Source organism: Pipra filicauda, unplaced genomic scaffold, assembly GCF_003945595.2.
Source record: "Pipra filicauda isolate LSUMZ 115617 unplaced genomic scaffold, ASM394559v2 scaffold498_size1627759_pilon, whole genome shotgun sequence".
NCBI classification, from domain to species: domain Eukaryota; kingdom Metazoa; phylum Chordata; class Aves; order Passeriformes; family Pipridae; genus Pipra; species Pipra filicauda.
Window position 1 is genome coordinate 226694 of NW_024104640.1, and position 16520 is coordinate 243213.

The following is a 16520-nucleotide window of genomic DNA, read 5'->3' on the forward strand; positions in this document are numbered from 1 at the left end:
CCCGACATGCATGTGCTCCTGTAAGCAGGCTCTCTGCTGACACACAACACACTCCAGTGGGGAGCTGCCAGCACCAAACTGGGCACAGCTCTGGCAGGGGGCACGGGCTATATTACTGTAGATATGCTGTTACCTACAGGGCAGCACCCACATCTCAGGCATTGAAGTAGATGTGATCTCAGGCAATACATGGAGGCAGCCAAGAGTGCTTGGATTCTTCTTTGTAGAGACATTAGCATCCTAATTTCTGGTTTGCCAAAAAGCTGAACCAGAATGGGGTCTTCAGAACACTGATATAAATGGATAGTGCCCAAAGCACCCTTCAGCTACCAGTCTCTCTGTAAACACAGCCTACATACTTCTTCCTGACTCAGAAATAGAGCTGCTTTAGTACCTCTGTACTCACTTTAATACTTCTGCCATAGAGCCTTTTGAATGCAGACAGCTGTACATCAGGTACTGGCTTTTGTACCTACACACTGCTGCCCAGGACTGAGGGCATTAGCTTACTGAAACTTCATCCAAATAAATGTCATCTTCCAATGGTAATTAAAAAAATAAGAAAACCCCATCCAACACACTACATTCTTTGGATGTAATAAGACTCCAGTGTAAAAGCAGTAAGTTGTTTCAAGATACCCAACAGATTTATTCCTAACAAGGAATTCCTCTGCCCTTTTGCCAGGGCCATATCTGGCTCGTGGTGATGCTCTCAAAAACAGCTGTTTCATCCACCTGGCTTGGCCATTAATCCTTCCTCATCCTTCACCCATCAGCCTCCTCTAGCATCCTGGTCCTGGCCAGGACAGGGTTAATTTTTGCAGCAGCCAGGAGGGGCATGGCCTGGACCCTGGGGTTATTTGATCCCACCTCAGGACAGGTGCAGGGGGGAGGAAGGAGGGGGTCATGTCTGTCTGCTTTGCTGGGGTGAGCGATTGCTTTGAATCATTCTCCTGCCCTGTACGCTCTGTTATTAGAATAGCTGTTACTATTATTATATGTTATTATTTTATTCTGTTTCTAGTGAATTGTTCTTATCTCAATCAGTGATCTTTACCTTTTTTCACCTCCACTTCTTCTCTCCATCCTGCTGAAGGGGGAGGGAGGGGAAGTGATGGAGCAGCACATGGTCTGGGGTGTTTCAGTGGGAGCAATAAATTAGGTAATACCATTCCAAAACTGTGGCACCTGGGCTCCTACTTCTGAAGAGCAGCACTGATTCAAAGAAATCCTTAAACAATATGTAAAGCACACTTTTATTACGACCAGGGCCACGCAGGGGTTTTGCCCCCAAGTGCATGTCCGCCGAGTGAAAAAAAAACAACAGCTTTTATACATTTGAAGGAGTAAGTTTCAAAAATTATCTATCATATACATTCTTTGAGAATTGGTACAAAGCCTGCCTTATCTAAATAGACATTTGGTTACCTATCCCCTATTTTTATTACTATAGTTACATAAAGCTGTATCATTTCAAGCAACTGTGCTGTCCCCACTCATCTCCTGTCTCCCTTGCAATGTTATTGATTATTTTTACTACATGCTAGAAGTCCTTATTTTCTGGCTTTCCCTGTCAGTCTCTTACCTTATCCATTCATTCAAGTCATAGTTCCCCTTTATCTTAACTGCCCATAATTGGGCAGACCCCTACTTGCAGGTGGCTACAATTTGCAAAGTCACATTTCATGCTAAATTTCAACTAACATGGCTACATTTTTATTTTATTTTGTTTTGTCTTTATTTCAGCACGAGTACTCTCCAAGCTGAGGGCAGGCTGTTTGTTCTTGGAATCAACTCTTACCGACTCTCCAGAGAGGCAGTGGTCCAGAGCAGTATCTCACACTCACTCTTCCCAAGGACTCCCAAGGCTCTGCAAAGCCCAGTCAGTCCAGAGGCACGGGAACAGCAAGGTTATATGGGGGCAGAGCAAATCTCACTGGAGCATTCTGATCCAGTTTTAAGTGTTAAGAGAGTTAGTAGAAGACCATTTACAATGTCTCCCCTAAGAATGAGATGAGAGTTTGTCTTAGTTTGAAAAAGCTTTACCCCTGGAGTTGGAAAGTAGTTAACCCCAGGGGGTGGTGTTCTTGGTGTTGAGCCAATCAGGCCGCCCCTGCGAAACTAACATATTACACAGAGCGGAAAAGGAGACCTGGTACGCAGCTGGAAGGAGAGGCAGCCATGGCTTGAGACACCATGTGTTAGAGAGAGGGGCCAAGGCCCCCAACCCTCGGCCGGGACTACGGGAGACCTGGTGTAGTGTTAAAACTGAACCGGGTGCCGTGGCCAAAGGCTGGGGGAGGTTCTCCACTGTGAATGGGCAGCAGAAGATGCTGAGATGGTGGCAGAGGCAGTGCTGAGTGGAGAGCTGTGGCTGAAAGCCAAGAAGATAGCCAGCAAGCAGCAACATGACATAGAGCCAGGCTGAAAGACACAGAGATGTGCTGCAGAGAGAGAGAGCCAGCAACAGAGCAAAGAAAACCCAGCAGAGACTGTTTTGGGGTAAGACTGAATTACTTTCCCAAAACCCTGAGACCTCCTTGGAAAGGAGAGGTGGGCTTCCAAACTTTTAGGGAGTCCTGAAATGCAGCAGCAGGTAGAGAGAGGAGCTGAGAGCTCGGAGACGTCCTGTGAGCTGGACCAGGATGGTCAGACCAAGGAATGCGGGGGGAAGTGCCCCTCCCCTGCCACGTTTGCAGCTGAAACAGAGCAGAGGAGCTCTGTTAGAACACTTGGGGCAAGAAGTGAACTTGACCCCCGGAGGAAAGGGACTTTCACGGAATGCCTTGCACTTCATGATATGACCGTAGTGAAGCAAGCTTTGTCCCTGCTTTTGCAGTCCACGGGAGAGAGAGACCTTCGGTTGGAGCCGAGGGGCCAAGAAGGGGTGAAGTTGATATAATTTTCGCATATTGGTAGTTGTGTATGCCTGAAAACTTCTCTCACATTGAGGCAAATTGTGGGGAGTTTGGAAATTGGATTTTTGGGGAGTTCAAACCACGACAGAGTTTTACTAAGAATTACTGAAAAGTGACTTCTTTTCATCAAGAGGTGACACTCTTCTTTAAGAGACAGCACTTAGGGAAGCAAAAAGCTTCCAGCTAAGTCTTTCCTTTCAGTCCAGTGTTCAGGTCTCCCTCCCTTTACTTGGCACTCGGCAGTTGTCTGCTGAAACCCTACAGGTACCTATTGAGTGGTTCAACACCACAAGGAGATCTCTTCTGCAAGTGCCTTAAGCCACTTGTGCCTTTTTTAGAGTGAACAAACAGAAATACATTCACAGTGTGAAGATATAAAGAGTTTTCACATAGGTTTCTGTGTCTCATGGAGGAGCAAAAAATTGAAGGGGACATAGACACACAAAAACCCCCAGACACATTGGTACCTAGCAGTGAGGAACCCCAGAAATAGAAGCTAAACCCCATGGTAATAGATCACACTGCTATGGTCAATATACCACATATACCAGCACCACAATACCAGAGCAGGGGTGAGACTGAGCCAGACCTCCCCAAACTCCCACGCAGGGGCCAAACCACCAGCACCTCCCAGCCAGGTAGCAAAGCAAACAGGCAAGGAGCTGAAAGCCCAGCAGGCAAGATAGGAGAGTTTCAGGAAACAGAAAATAGCTTAATAATTTACTAAACTTGGCCCATCTAGTGGTGCTGGAAATGTTACAACTTTGTTCCTATTGCAAAAAGTTATCTGGGACAAGTACAAAACTTTCTCCCATTTTTCTCTGTTTTTATTCTGCTTCTCCTGAAAAGGACAACCACTGTAAGACAATCTGCTATGATGTAAATGTAACAAACTACAAACTTGATGAATTGCCATGAAGTCAAAATATATAATTATTTAAAACTTTACCATGCTCAGGTTAGAATATCTAAATTCCTCTAATCTGTCTAAGGATCTTTCTGCTTCTGAAGCATACTGATTTTCTGACTGGGAGAGGAGTGCCATAAGTTTTAGATCTTCCCAGGCTGGGGCCTGGCTCTGATGACTCTCCTAAAAATACTGACAAATTCAGAGATCTGGTCTGTTTTTGAAATACCACCAACTGAGAGTGATTTGAGACTAATAAACACTAGAGCTTGTAAACACTGGAGCCGTTCTGGCTGAAAATGCCTAAGGACTTCTGCAGGCAGAAGACAAATACACAATCAGGAACATGACCAATGCCAGAATGCAGCTTATTAAATTTTCATGCTGACTCTGATTACTTTCATTTAGCGACACAGATGTTAAACCAGGATGAGGAGATACAGTGCCCATGAGCACTGGGAAATGGCTGACAACACGAGCAAGATTTGGAAACCAGTCACTTGGAGCAAGTGCCGCTCACATGTGTGCTTATCAGCTCTTACCAGTCAGTTGATCGTAAAGAAGCCATAAAAACATTTTAATGCATTAGATTTCATAATTCTGATTCTTCCATCCTGTTTTAAGCAAGTCACATAGCAGTTCTAATATAGTTCATAAGAACAAAACTGCAACAGAGCAAGAAGTGCCAGGAACAGGTTTAGATGGACATGCCATCACAGGGAAACTCATCCCAGAGCTGACCCTTGTGCAGATGATCCCATTTGTTCTCTTTTTTTTCCACTGGGCTCTCACATCAGGGTACCATGGCACCACCGAAGGGAAGAGGCAACCAAGACCCACAACCTGTGGTGGGAAATTCTGGTCTAGGACCTATCTAGATGTGGCCTAGGATCTACTTACCAGTCTGGGCAAGTGCACACTCCTATTTGTTTTAGGGAGGAAGAAATACTTTGCCTGAAATATTTTAAATGGGGGGTGTCAAGAATAAAGAAAAAAAATTTCCCTTTCAGAATGCTTCAGATTTCATCTTGTAATTTCAATTCCCCTTTTAATCATCCACAAGAAACTTAATTAAGCTTCGGCCTATTCCCAGAATAATAGGAAAATGGAGAGTTAGACAAAGACACACAAAGGGAGTCTCTGCTGCTGCAGTCTGTGTGCTGCCAGCCCTGCTCTGGCAGCTGGGAGCCCACCCTCCTGCCCTGGGGGTGGACCAGCCTGGAGGTGTGGGCACAGGGCACCGCTGCCCCTCTGGCCTTAATGGCAGATCTAGCAGCTTCTCTTTCTACTACTTCTACTATTTGTGCCTAAAATCCCCCACCCCCTCTCAGGCGAGTTCTCAGCCATAGCAGTAGATTCCCACAGAACCAAGGCCAGCACTGTGCTACAGCCACAGCCCCTCACAGTCTGTGGGCACCACGGGCATCCAGCTGCTGGATGGGGTCACTGCTACAGCACTTGCTGTCAGCAAGTGTGCTGGACATAAAACGGAAAAATTAAATGTTTTACTCTTTCCACTGTGTGAAATCTCCTTTTAAGAGAGAAAGGATTAACTTAAATTAGGACTTAATTAAGATACATTAAGATTAATTAGGACTTAATTAAGATACATTTGGACATGCATCCTCAATTCAAGATTCCCATGTGTGGGTTTAAGAATCACAGAAGACAGATTAAGGTAATGTTAATTACATGCCATTTATATTGACTATTTATATAGTTACCCCTTTCCAATTATGAGTGCCTCTAACTCAATTTCTTCAAGAAAAGCAGCCTTACCCTGAAATTCTCAAGGATGCTCTTCAGTCAAAATAAATCTCTTCCCCTACAACTGTAAATTTATTAAGCCAAGTGAAATTATTCCAGATTTCAAAACATGGCACATTTGAGTAGCTCTCCTGCGGATCTTGTGAGTTTTTGAAAACACGGAGACAACCAGGCAAACACTGACTACTGACTCAGTAGTCAGTAGTCAGTACTGAGATGAGTGATGCTTCACATCAGTGAGAAGGAGCAATAATGTGAGAAGATGAAGTACAACTCTTGTTTTAAGACTTGCTAATAACAATGTGTCCCTGATAATATGATAAATATTCAGTGAAAAAGACAAGCAATTTTTAACATCCCACCAGAACAAAGCCAGCTCAGAACCCACCCTGGGGTTGGTGCAAGGATGCATATTCACACCCCTGGTGGAGAGTTCGCGTGATCGGCTTCAGGTCACACACTTCCAATTTCTCCCACTTCAGTGCCCCCTCCCCTTCCCTCCTTCCTACTGCAGGGAAAGGCAAATCTCTTGCCGTGGGTGCACATGTTGCTTTAGGGCTGCTCACCAGCTTTCAGGGCACTGATGCTGACCCTGCTCACTGGAACCCACTGCAGCACCGGGAACAGAAAGCACAGCTGATTGCTCTTTACGGGCTGTATGAAAAATTAAACACATCTGTCTGCAATATTTCAAATGTCTTTTGTGTAATGATGATCCAAGTTACATTTAATGGCATAAAACAAAGAACTTTATTTTTAAACCTGGCTATGTCTCCTTAAAATGAATGCTGTTTTCACACTGTTTAACTTCTATAATGTATTGCAAGGGGAAAAAACCCTCCACCACTTATTTTCCTTTCTGCTGCAATGGGAAACCATATTTATTTCAAATAAAATTTACCACCATTATTTATTAGCAGGCAGAAAGCTTCTGGGTATAATAAAAATCTGGTACAAAAAGCTGCAGCTTGCCTGAGGAAAGGAGGAATTAACTGTAATAAAACTTGTTTAAAGAGCCTCGTAACTTTAAAACTACGAAAAAGAAGGGGGTAGAAGCAAAAGGAAAAAGGAAGATTTTTTTTTTTTGGTAAATCACAAAATATTATCTGTTCTTTCTGCTAAGTTCTCATATGACAACAAAAGACAAGTTTTCTTCTCATTTAAGAGCTATACCTGGAAGGAACATTTTTTTCCCCCATTAGCTAATGTTGTATCTCTTGACAAAGAGCAATTATGTCTGATGATGATTTCTTCCCAAGTGGCAGATTATTATATTCCTAGTTTAGATACTTTTGATGGTCATCACACACACAAGTGGTCAGCTCTTTAAGCACAACTAACCTCACAGTTACGTGTTCCTTTTGGAAACAAGGAGCCCAGCTTGCAAAGCTTCATTCAGGAAAATAATTCCAGTAACATCTAGAAACGGAATCATTTCCATTTGCAATGCAGAGGCAGGACTGCAGAGACAAAGCACATTGAGAAACTGTTTTAGGGGGACTGTACAGTCACTTGTATACTCCAGACTGCCCACAGAGACAGCTTTAAGTGGGGCATTACTCTCACCCTGCTGAGCAGGGCAGGCAGGGATGCCATTTTCTTTAAGAAGTTATTACAAGTCTTACCATGTGCATTTTCTGTTAGATACCAACTGTATTTACTTTTTGTGGATGCTCTGGTCATCTGAACTTCAGCATTCAGTAAACAGCTTTGGTGCAACTAATATATACGTATAGAAAGTCCTCTGTGCAGCAGCTGTATATGCAATGTTTCAAAAAGATTTACAGCACTCAGATTCAGTTACATTATAAAGGAAAATCTTCTGCACTTGATTAAAAACAATTATTTGTGTCACATGCTGAACTGATGGTGAATGGTGGGTGTCCGTAAGCTCAGACCTCTGTACTACCTTGTCAGGCAGGCTCTGGAAACAGTCCGTGCTGCGCAGCTGTACGTGGTGTGCCCATGGCGCAGGACAACCTTTTTACTGTATACAATTCAAGTCACAGTATATTTATAAAAGCCAAAATACACTATTACCAGCAGATACAACTCAAACTCAACAAATTGCTGTTTTCCTGTTTGGCTGCTTAGCAGCCAGCCAGAGCCCTGCAGTACTGAACTTGCCTGGAGGTTCACCTTCCAGGACTGAAAGATAAGCTGCCAAACTTCACCCCAAAATAAACTCTGGGCAGCTGAGTTATAAATTAATAATCAAAACTCACTAGACAGTATCTCCATGTTTTTATATTTTTGTTCCTGAAGTAATCTTTCTCCTTCACTCTTTCCCTGTGGAAAACTGCTCAGCTTCACAACAGATAAATAAAAAATACAGTATGAGCATCAGTAATATCGCAGCTGATAAAGGTGCTCAAAATACAGGAGAGCTTGAAAAAAAATTCAAAGAAATCACTGCATTGTGATGAACCTTAGGACATGATGCTGCAGCACAACACAATGAGTACGTGGCAAGCAAGACTGCATTTAGATTATTTTTGCAAATGACATCTGTTAATCACCATGACCGGTCTGGATCCTAACATTCTCCAAGATAATCTGCATTTAATTTCCTAATTCTTTATTATAATTAATAGCAGATATTTGTATTTAGTTCAACATGCAGCCCAGATGTGACTGTTGACACAAAGAGACGGACTTCAAACCACTCACACAGAAGTAATATGAATTGTTAGACTTTTTGCAAAAGCAAGACACTAGGTAGGTCTCTAGGGAAGGAGAAAACATTATTCATATCTGTTTTGGTTAGAACTTTTTCCCCAGAATCTAAAAGAATGAAACAAAATAGGGACACAGAGACTTACATTAGGAGTGCAGAGAACAACCTCAAACCGTACAGATGAAAGTGTCACTAGAGTGCTTTTCCTTTAACTTTTATCCCATATCCTTGATTGAACTAAGCCAAATCCTTCCTCCAAGATTTCATATCAAACAAATAGGCTTCACGCTAAATAACTTCATTAAACAGCATCCAGAAAGGTGTATTCATGCCTTAGTCAGCCACTAGTATGCTCTTTCAACTTGCACCGCTCCTGACAGGACCAGCAGTGCTGGGCCCCACGTCGCTTTGTGCTGAGCACTGTGATCTTCACATGCCTGGAGCAAAGGCAGAGAACCTGTGCTGGCACCACTACCAGCACCTTCTTCAACGTGTCTTTTATTGTTGCTCTCCATCAGGAGACTCTGTCTCAGTAATCAATGGGATATGGTTGAGAAAGCTGTAGAATTTGAAAATGACCAAGATGGATAGTTTGTCCAAACTTTACTACACAGTGTCAGATGCACTGTGGTTATGACCAGCACTGCCCCAGCTGATGCTCTCCAGTACCTCTCTCAACAGAAAATGGGAATTTATGAGGCATAAAGAAAGATCAAAGGGACAGGTACTCTTCTCACTAATGTAAACCAGAAACAAGTAGAAGTGAGACTCAGCTAGAGCCAATTAAATGCAAAGCAGGTGTTAAGACCACATAATTTTACACTTATACAGCAACACTGTGATTGTTACAGTAGTCTGAAGGGCAGCAGAATGACAAGTTGGTATTCCAGCACAGGAATCCCCTTTTCTCAGGAATGCAGCAGTGTTCATGCTTTCACCATTTCTGGACCTGAATAGAGAGGGCACATGGAATTCAAGAGGGATGAAGCCTCTGTGGGTACTCTGCCTTTCAAAGGGGTTCTGTAGTCCATAAAGGCAGAGACTTGCACACAGAATCCATTTTCTGTGCTATTAACTCTCTTAGTTTATAATGGTGTTAATACTGCAAATGATGTTAACCCACATTAGAGAACACACTAAAATTTTCCATAATTTATACATTAACCTGCAACCAAACACTAGCTCCTTTTTGCTCTGTGTCCCAGTTTGCAGAGCTGCCATTTCTCTTCCAAGCCATATGTTGTTTCAATTCCACAAAAAAGACCAGAATTATTGCCTTGCTGCTCAGTACAAAAGGAAGAATATATTTGACACCAACAGAATCGAAGAGCTTCTGTCTGCAAAGTATTAGACATTGGAGGTCTTCCACAGGCCTTTTTATTTTTTATTGTTGCTTCTCTAAAACTGTTGATGCAAGGGAAATACTCTGACAAAACTTAACTGATGGCAAAACAGTCAAACTGATAGTAATTATCAAAAGAACTGTTTCCAGAATAGGATGATAAGAAAATTAAATTAAGCTTCATTTTGGCTTCAGACAAATAATTCCCTGAACACTTTTCGCAGGTAAAGAAGTTGTGCTAGAAGTTTGTCTTCATTACCCAGCCCTTACTGATGGGGCTGACTTCATGGCAAGTCTCCCAGCAGGACAGCAACCAGACAGGACACCTATCAGACATCATTTGGAATTATATGCCCCATTATGAGGTAGGTATCTGCCCCATAAAAGCTGGGGCAGATATAATCTAGTTCATTTGGATTTCTAGATTTGATAAAAAGTATTTCCTTAGCGACAGAGTTCTTGTGCTACTCCAATGACTGCTGAACAGGAGGAAGTCACCACATGAAATATGTTAAAGTAGACAGAGCACAATATTGTACATCAGTACACACACTAAGTTACCTCCAACATGCACTGTAATAAGAACAGTGTATTGTCACAGGAATCTCCATGGCATACCAGTGACATACCATGGCATACCCAGTGGAAAGGAAGATAAGATCCTGCCAGGGTCTATGTGTCACAAAACATGAAAGCATCTGAAGCAGCTGAGAGCTGGAAGGATCAACACAGATATCTCAATTCCTTCCAAACAAAACTGGCTGACATTTCAAGCCCTTCAGAAGTATTTTGAAGGCTTTCCCAAAGCCAGGTCTGCCAAAAGGCATTTTGCAAGAGAGCATTTAGACAGATTTAGTGTTACGAGATGGCTCCTTAAAAAGCTTGCCCTTGCATTGGTGCTCTCCACCCACTCCAGCAACAGTCCACCTCTTCCTCATCATTATCACCAGCCAGAGGATGGCTGCATTCTGATGATCACAAGGCTCAGACATCCACTCCAACTCCCTGCAATGTGACAAGCTCTCACTGCAAGTGAAACCTCTCAGCATCCAGGTAGACTTAACTTTTCATTTAAAACATCTTCAACTTGTGTTTTTAACTTGCCGAAACATTTTAATAGAATTTATTGCAAAGATGTGCTTCACGGAAGACAGTATCTACCCTTCTGAGTAGATAAGGACAGTTAGAGGTTTGACTTCACATCTGTTCACACTGTGCTACTGCGATATATTGGAAAGAAAAATAAATAATCTTTCTGTGAAAATTAAATCCCTTCAGATTACACTTAAAAACTCTACTTTAACCTTCAGGAAGTTGGGTTGTTTTTTTTATTATCTTGTTTTTGAAACATTCTCCCTGCTAAACAAAGTAACCTACTTGGGACTGATGTACAATTCTGCATGAGTCCCCCATCATCCAACTGCTCTTCCATCCCAAAATACATCAGAGAAAGGTCTTGCAGGGGAAGAGACAATAAACAGGGAGAGAAAAGAAAGCTAGACTCATCAAGTGTACTCAGTTTGGTCTGTACCAATCAATCATAGACACTGTAACATCTGCCAAGCAGGTTCAGAAGCTTTGAGGAATCTCTAACTTGCATAGCCAACACTTCCATGGTTATAAATTAAGAATAGCTTTGACAGCCTCTCAGAAACAAACTCTGTACAAGGACAAACTCAGCTTCAATGATGCAACTATTCAGTTTGGAAACGCTGTGCATGTATTTTCCTTAACCCACATTAGCTTTTCCTTAAAACCAGCCCTTTGAAGGGGCTACAGGCCCCAAAGGCCTGCACCCTTCTCCCCACTGGCTGCCTTTACCCCCGGCGCAGTTTGATGGGATGTGGATCGAGTGCATCACCTGGCATCACATCCTGGCTCATGCAGCTGTGCTCCTGACATGAAGGGACTACCTGGAGCTTGCTATTTTGCAAGGTGGATTTGAGGAAGCACTTCCAGTCCTGTCTCTCTTGCAGCTCTAGAAAACAGGTAAAGCATTAGCTCCTCCTCCTCAGAAATATGCCAGACCAGCTTATCATCTGTGTATTTTATCTTGGAAAAAAACTGAAGCCAAACAAAAGTCCTTGAAATGAAACTGAGGATATCCACTGACTTTTATGCAATTCTATTCAATTTATTTTAAGATAGTGTACAGAATATTAACCACTTCTAACAACCTTCTGCCCAGCAGATAAAGTGATGGATGTAAGGAGGGAGTCTGAAAGGATAGAGGCAAGATGGAAAGGAAGAAACAAACAGTTACAAAACTCATGTACTGTTGCATTTTTATATACATGGGGAATTAATGGAAGCGCAAAAATCATGGGATATGGTGTGTTAAAAAGTTAAAAGTTTTGCTGTGGTATATTGATTTTTGCATGCCTACCGTGTTTTTTAAAAAAAGGCCCCAGTAGTCCCATCTGAAGTTATGCACAGCAAAATAGCTAATCAAGACTAGCTGATTCATCACTATTACAAAGATTTGCACTTTTCAAACCATTAACAAACCTCTAAGTCAGCTCAGCAGTCAAGTTCTTCAAATACTAATGCATAAGGCACAATAAGCACTTCTACTCCACGTACTAGTGTACTTTTTATCTTCCCCTTGGCACTCTGTCCATCCCACTGCAAACACATCCCTTTCTTCTTTTGGCCATCTGCTCCAGAATTTAATGGAAGGTGCTTCTATACATTCAGTCATGCTCACTCCTATACCAGCAATTAAAGAACATGACTTGGTGGGGGGAGGCTGTTGCCAAAGAGGTCAGTCAGGTGACACCCCCTATTTTCAAATTCCTTACAGAGCATTAGTGCCTCACTGTACAACACAAACCAGCGAGTCTGAAGCAGCTGCTCCTGTACTGCCAAGTGGTGCCTGTGGGGAGGTGACACTGCACCAACCACTTTGCACCACACAGAAAGAGAAGGGGAAGAAGAGAACAGTACCTCAGCCAGAACCTCTAAAAGACAGTCCAAAATACAGGGCTGTGTGGGATGTCTCCCACGATATTCGGATCCTGTTTTCCTTCCTAGTTTTCCAGGACTGGTGATCACTTGTGTTTTCCCTACCTTCATGAACCTGGGAGACCAAAAACATGCCCTTCTATTTTATCCTGTAAGGAAGAAACAGCTCAAGGAGAGGGAAGGATACGGGATACAGGACTATACAACTTTTTTGCCTTTCACTTCAGTTCTTGTGAAACACTGGAACAACCAATGATGCATGCTTACAAGTGTAGGTCACTGAATTGCCAGAATGCTAGAGAATCCAGCTGAATTGATAGAGATCATCCTTGTGTGGAGGAGAGAAACAGAGAATGCATTACATCTCCATCCAAGTAATACTTTTTGGCCCTGTCTCACATATCATTCACCTCTGGAAGCTGCAGAAAAGAATCGTCTATGAAACTGCCATGAGTTAGATAAAAACTGGCTTGATAGGTATTCTGAGGGCAGCTCTCTGTGGTTCATCATCAAAACAACAGGAGGGATCAAGCACAACTCCACTGAGGGCCTTCCTGGGTCTAGTCACGGTCAGTGTTTATTATCAAGCTGGATGATATACAGGTATCACCATGATGGAAAGGACTGCAGGAGACCTTCACAAATTTGAGGAAAAGGGCTGAAGATTCCTGCTGATGGATTTCAGTAAAGACAAATCACAGAAGCACAGAATATTCTGAGTTTGAAGGGACCCACACGGATCATCGAGTCCAACTCCTGACCCTGCAGAGGCCCATCCCCAACAGTCACACCCTGTGCCCCAGAGGATCATCCAAATGCTCCTTGAGCTCTGGCAGCCTTGGGGCTGTGCCCACTGCCCTGGGGAGCCTGGGCAGTGCCCAACCAGCCTCTGGGGGAAGAACCTTTTGCTGAGATCCAACCTGAGCCTGCCCTGACACAGCTCCAGCCATTCCCTGGCTGCTGTCCCTGGTCCCCCCAGAGCAGAGCTCAGTCCCTGCCCCTCCTCTGCCCCTGCCCAGGCAGTTGAACTGCACTGAGGTCTCCCTTCAGTCTCCTCCTCTCCAGCTGAACACACCAAGTGCCCTCAGTGTCCTCACACGCCTTCAAATCAAGCCCCTTCCCCATCTCCGTGTCCCTCCTTTGGACACTCTCCAGTGGCTCAATCTCTTCCTTCCATTGTGTCCTCCCCAAACTGCCCCAATATTGAGGTGAGGCCACCCTAGGGTAGAACAGAGCAGGACAATGGCCTCCCTGATGCCCCCAGGACAGGGTTGGTCCTCCTGGCTGCCAGGGCACTGCTGACTCATATTCAACTTTCTGTTGACCAGGACCCCCAGGTCCCTTCCCTTGGCACTCCAGTATCTCATTTCCCAGTCTGTCCGCACATCCACACTCCTCCAAAGACAACAAGCACTTGCCCAGAAGACAAGAATAGGCTTTGCCAGCCACGGGAATTAACCTCCTACAGTGGTCAGTGGGGTCAAGTCAGAGTTTCAGCAATGATGTCTACAAATACTTAGGGTAAAAGCTATGAAAATGATCAGTGGCTAAATTACATAAGAAACAAGCTAAGACCAAAAGAATTAGAATTATTTAGACTAGCAAAAAAGAATCTGAAAAAACATAAGTCTTTAAAAAGCTTCTACAAAGATAAAAGAACTCTTCTGTTCTCCCTGTCCTTAGGTGAAGACAAAATAATACTTGTAATAAGTTTGCTGTGTTGACACAGACAGGTACAACCCTGCTTTGAGACAGGATGGACTAGCAGACCTCTTCACCTTCCAGATCTACTTCCCCATAATTTTATGAAACATTTACATCCTTTTTCCATAAGGGATTGTTTCTGAAAACAACAGTTAAAAACTACAGCTTTGGCTTTGACCAGGTGAGTTTAATCTCTCAAACAGACTTTCAGTTTTGTGTCTGTGCAAGTTATGGGGTGCTTGTGGGATTCTGTAGCTACTGATGATAACCTTGAATTTGGAAAGTAAATGCTTATAGGTAACTAAATTTCTATGTCTCAATCAAGAAATTTGTTAGATAGCAACCATTCAAATTTCAAAGTTTTGACATTATTGAATATTCCTGAAATCAGTTTTTTACTGAATTGCTGCAAAACGTTCTGTTTTCTATCTATTTCTTTGCATCAATTAGTACAGAAGGAAGAAGCTACTAGTCCTTAACTCAGCATCTGTATTACAGGTTATTGTTTTGCTCTCTCTTCCTTTTACAAAAGATAGAAAATGCAAGACTGCCACTTGGGAATTGGGAAGATATGATTCTCTCTGTAGAAAGGTTACAACTTTTGGCAATAGATTTCATCTTCTTTATAAAGGTCTGCATCTGCTGAGAGGGTTTAGGAGACATGATAATCTGCCACTATCCATTCTGAGTACTTATCTGATAGTGCACTATCCCCTCTAGAGTGACAGATAGATAACACGAGCATTAACAGAGCTAGAAAAGGCCTATTAATTCTACCTCTTTATAAACAAGCTCTGGATTGTTTAAGCAGGAAAGCACTAATCAAAGCAAGCAAGGAGACACTGAGCACTTGCAGGGAAGTCCCTGGAGTAGACTATGTGCTAAAGATGAAGTAAATGTTCGAGAAAGCCTATGTGGGAAAGAGGACCAGTTAGCAAGTTATATGTTACCCTTTTTATACAGCTGGTTTGTGTTGCTCTTGCTTGAACACAGAAATTCAAGTAAGCAAAAAGAGCAGGTTTTAGCACTAAGCTGGGAGGGTGGGATTGCCCAAGGGCAGAAGGACTAAAAGAGCAGAACCTCAGGTCCTGTCAGAGTTCTGTAGAGCAGTAGAATTGCTTGATAAAAAAAAGAGGGACTGCAACATGATGAAGCGTAAAAGACAGGGGAGTATTTCAGATGACAGAGCCAGAGCACACAGGTTTGCTCCCTGAAGGGCTGTGCCCTGCTGCCATAGAACACTGGGCTTGAGAGCTCCTCAACCCTGATGAGACTGCAAGGGCACCGAGGGACAAAGCCCTAACAAGGGTTCAAAAGGAGGCACAGCAGCAGCTGCAGTAGCAGTGGAAACAGCATATATACATGCAGATTAAATCTGAAAGCCAGGGAACTGTGTCATGAAGAACAGAGGTAAGTTGCTAAGCCACAAGAAAAATAAGAATTGGTATGCACATATGCAAACACACGAGGCAGTTTTACACAGACACAAAGGGACACAGGGCAGAGTTTGAAACATGGGAAGCTTTACTACAGGGTGAATATGAATGAATACAAAAATACTATTTCAAGAGAAAGGTTAGCAGTGGAGTAACTGTGATAAACATCAAAGCATACACAGCAGAGTAGTGCAGTATGTTCAAGTAAACACATAGCCATAAGTAATTACAACTACCAACAGAATCACTCCGTAGATCCAGAGGGATGAGGCAGGACGTCTGCTGCTGGAACAAACCCTGAATTAACAGGTTTGAATTGTCTGTCTGAAAGAGTGCAGGACACTAAAAGTTTCAGTGTTAAGACAAACAATGGCATGAACAATTCAAATTAAGTTCCTTGAGGAGTCAAATGACTGCAATTAATCTACAATGCCAAAACCTCTCCCCCTCCTTAGCAGAGCCAAAGCTGAGAGAAAAGCCACAGAACATCAGAAGCAGCTGTCAGAAGCTAATCTAGAGAGACTCCTTAAGCACTAGCAAATGCCACTGGGCCTGAGAAATCAGATGGTAGGCAGCAAACAAAATTCACTTCATCTCCAATTGAGAGCCAATGGCTTAGACTGTATCAGGGCTACCAATCTTTAGAAGCCTCTGGAACAGGCTGTGTGACAGTATGGGGTCTGCCTGATCATGTGAGAGGAAACCCTGAAAGCTCAAAGTGCTGCAATAAATTCAGGATTTCATTACAGGAACGCTGTAATAATTAGTTGAAATACCTTCTATAAAGCTAAATAGAATTACATCA

At 43.0% G+C, this 16520-nt stretch overlaps 1 protein-coding gene across 8 annotated transcripts in view; it reads right to left on the reverse strand.

Moving 5' to 3' along the window:
* Positions 1-16520, reverse strand: part of LOC113989358 (Kv channel-interacting protein 1) — a 350034-nt gene that overhangs the window by 36143 nt on the left and 297371 nt on the right. The window lies entirely within an intron of this gene.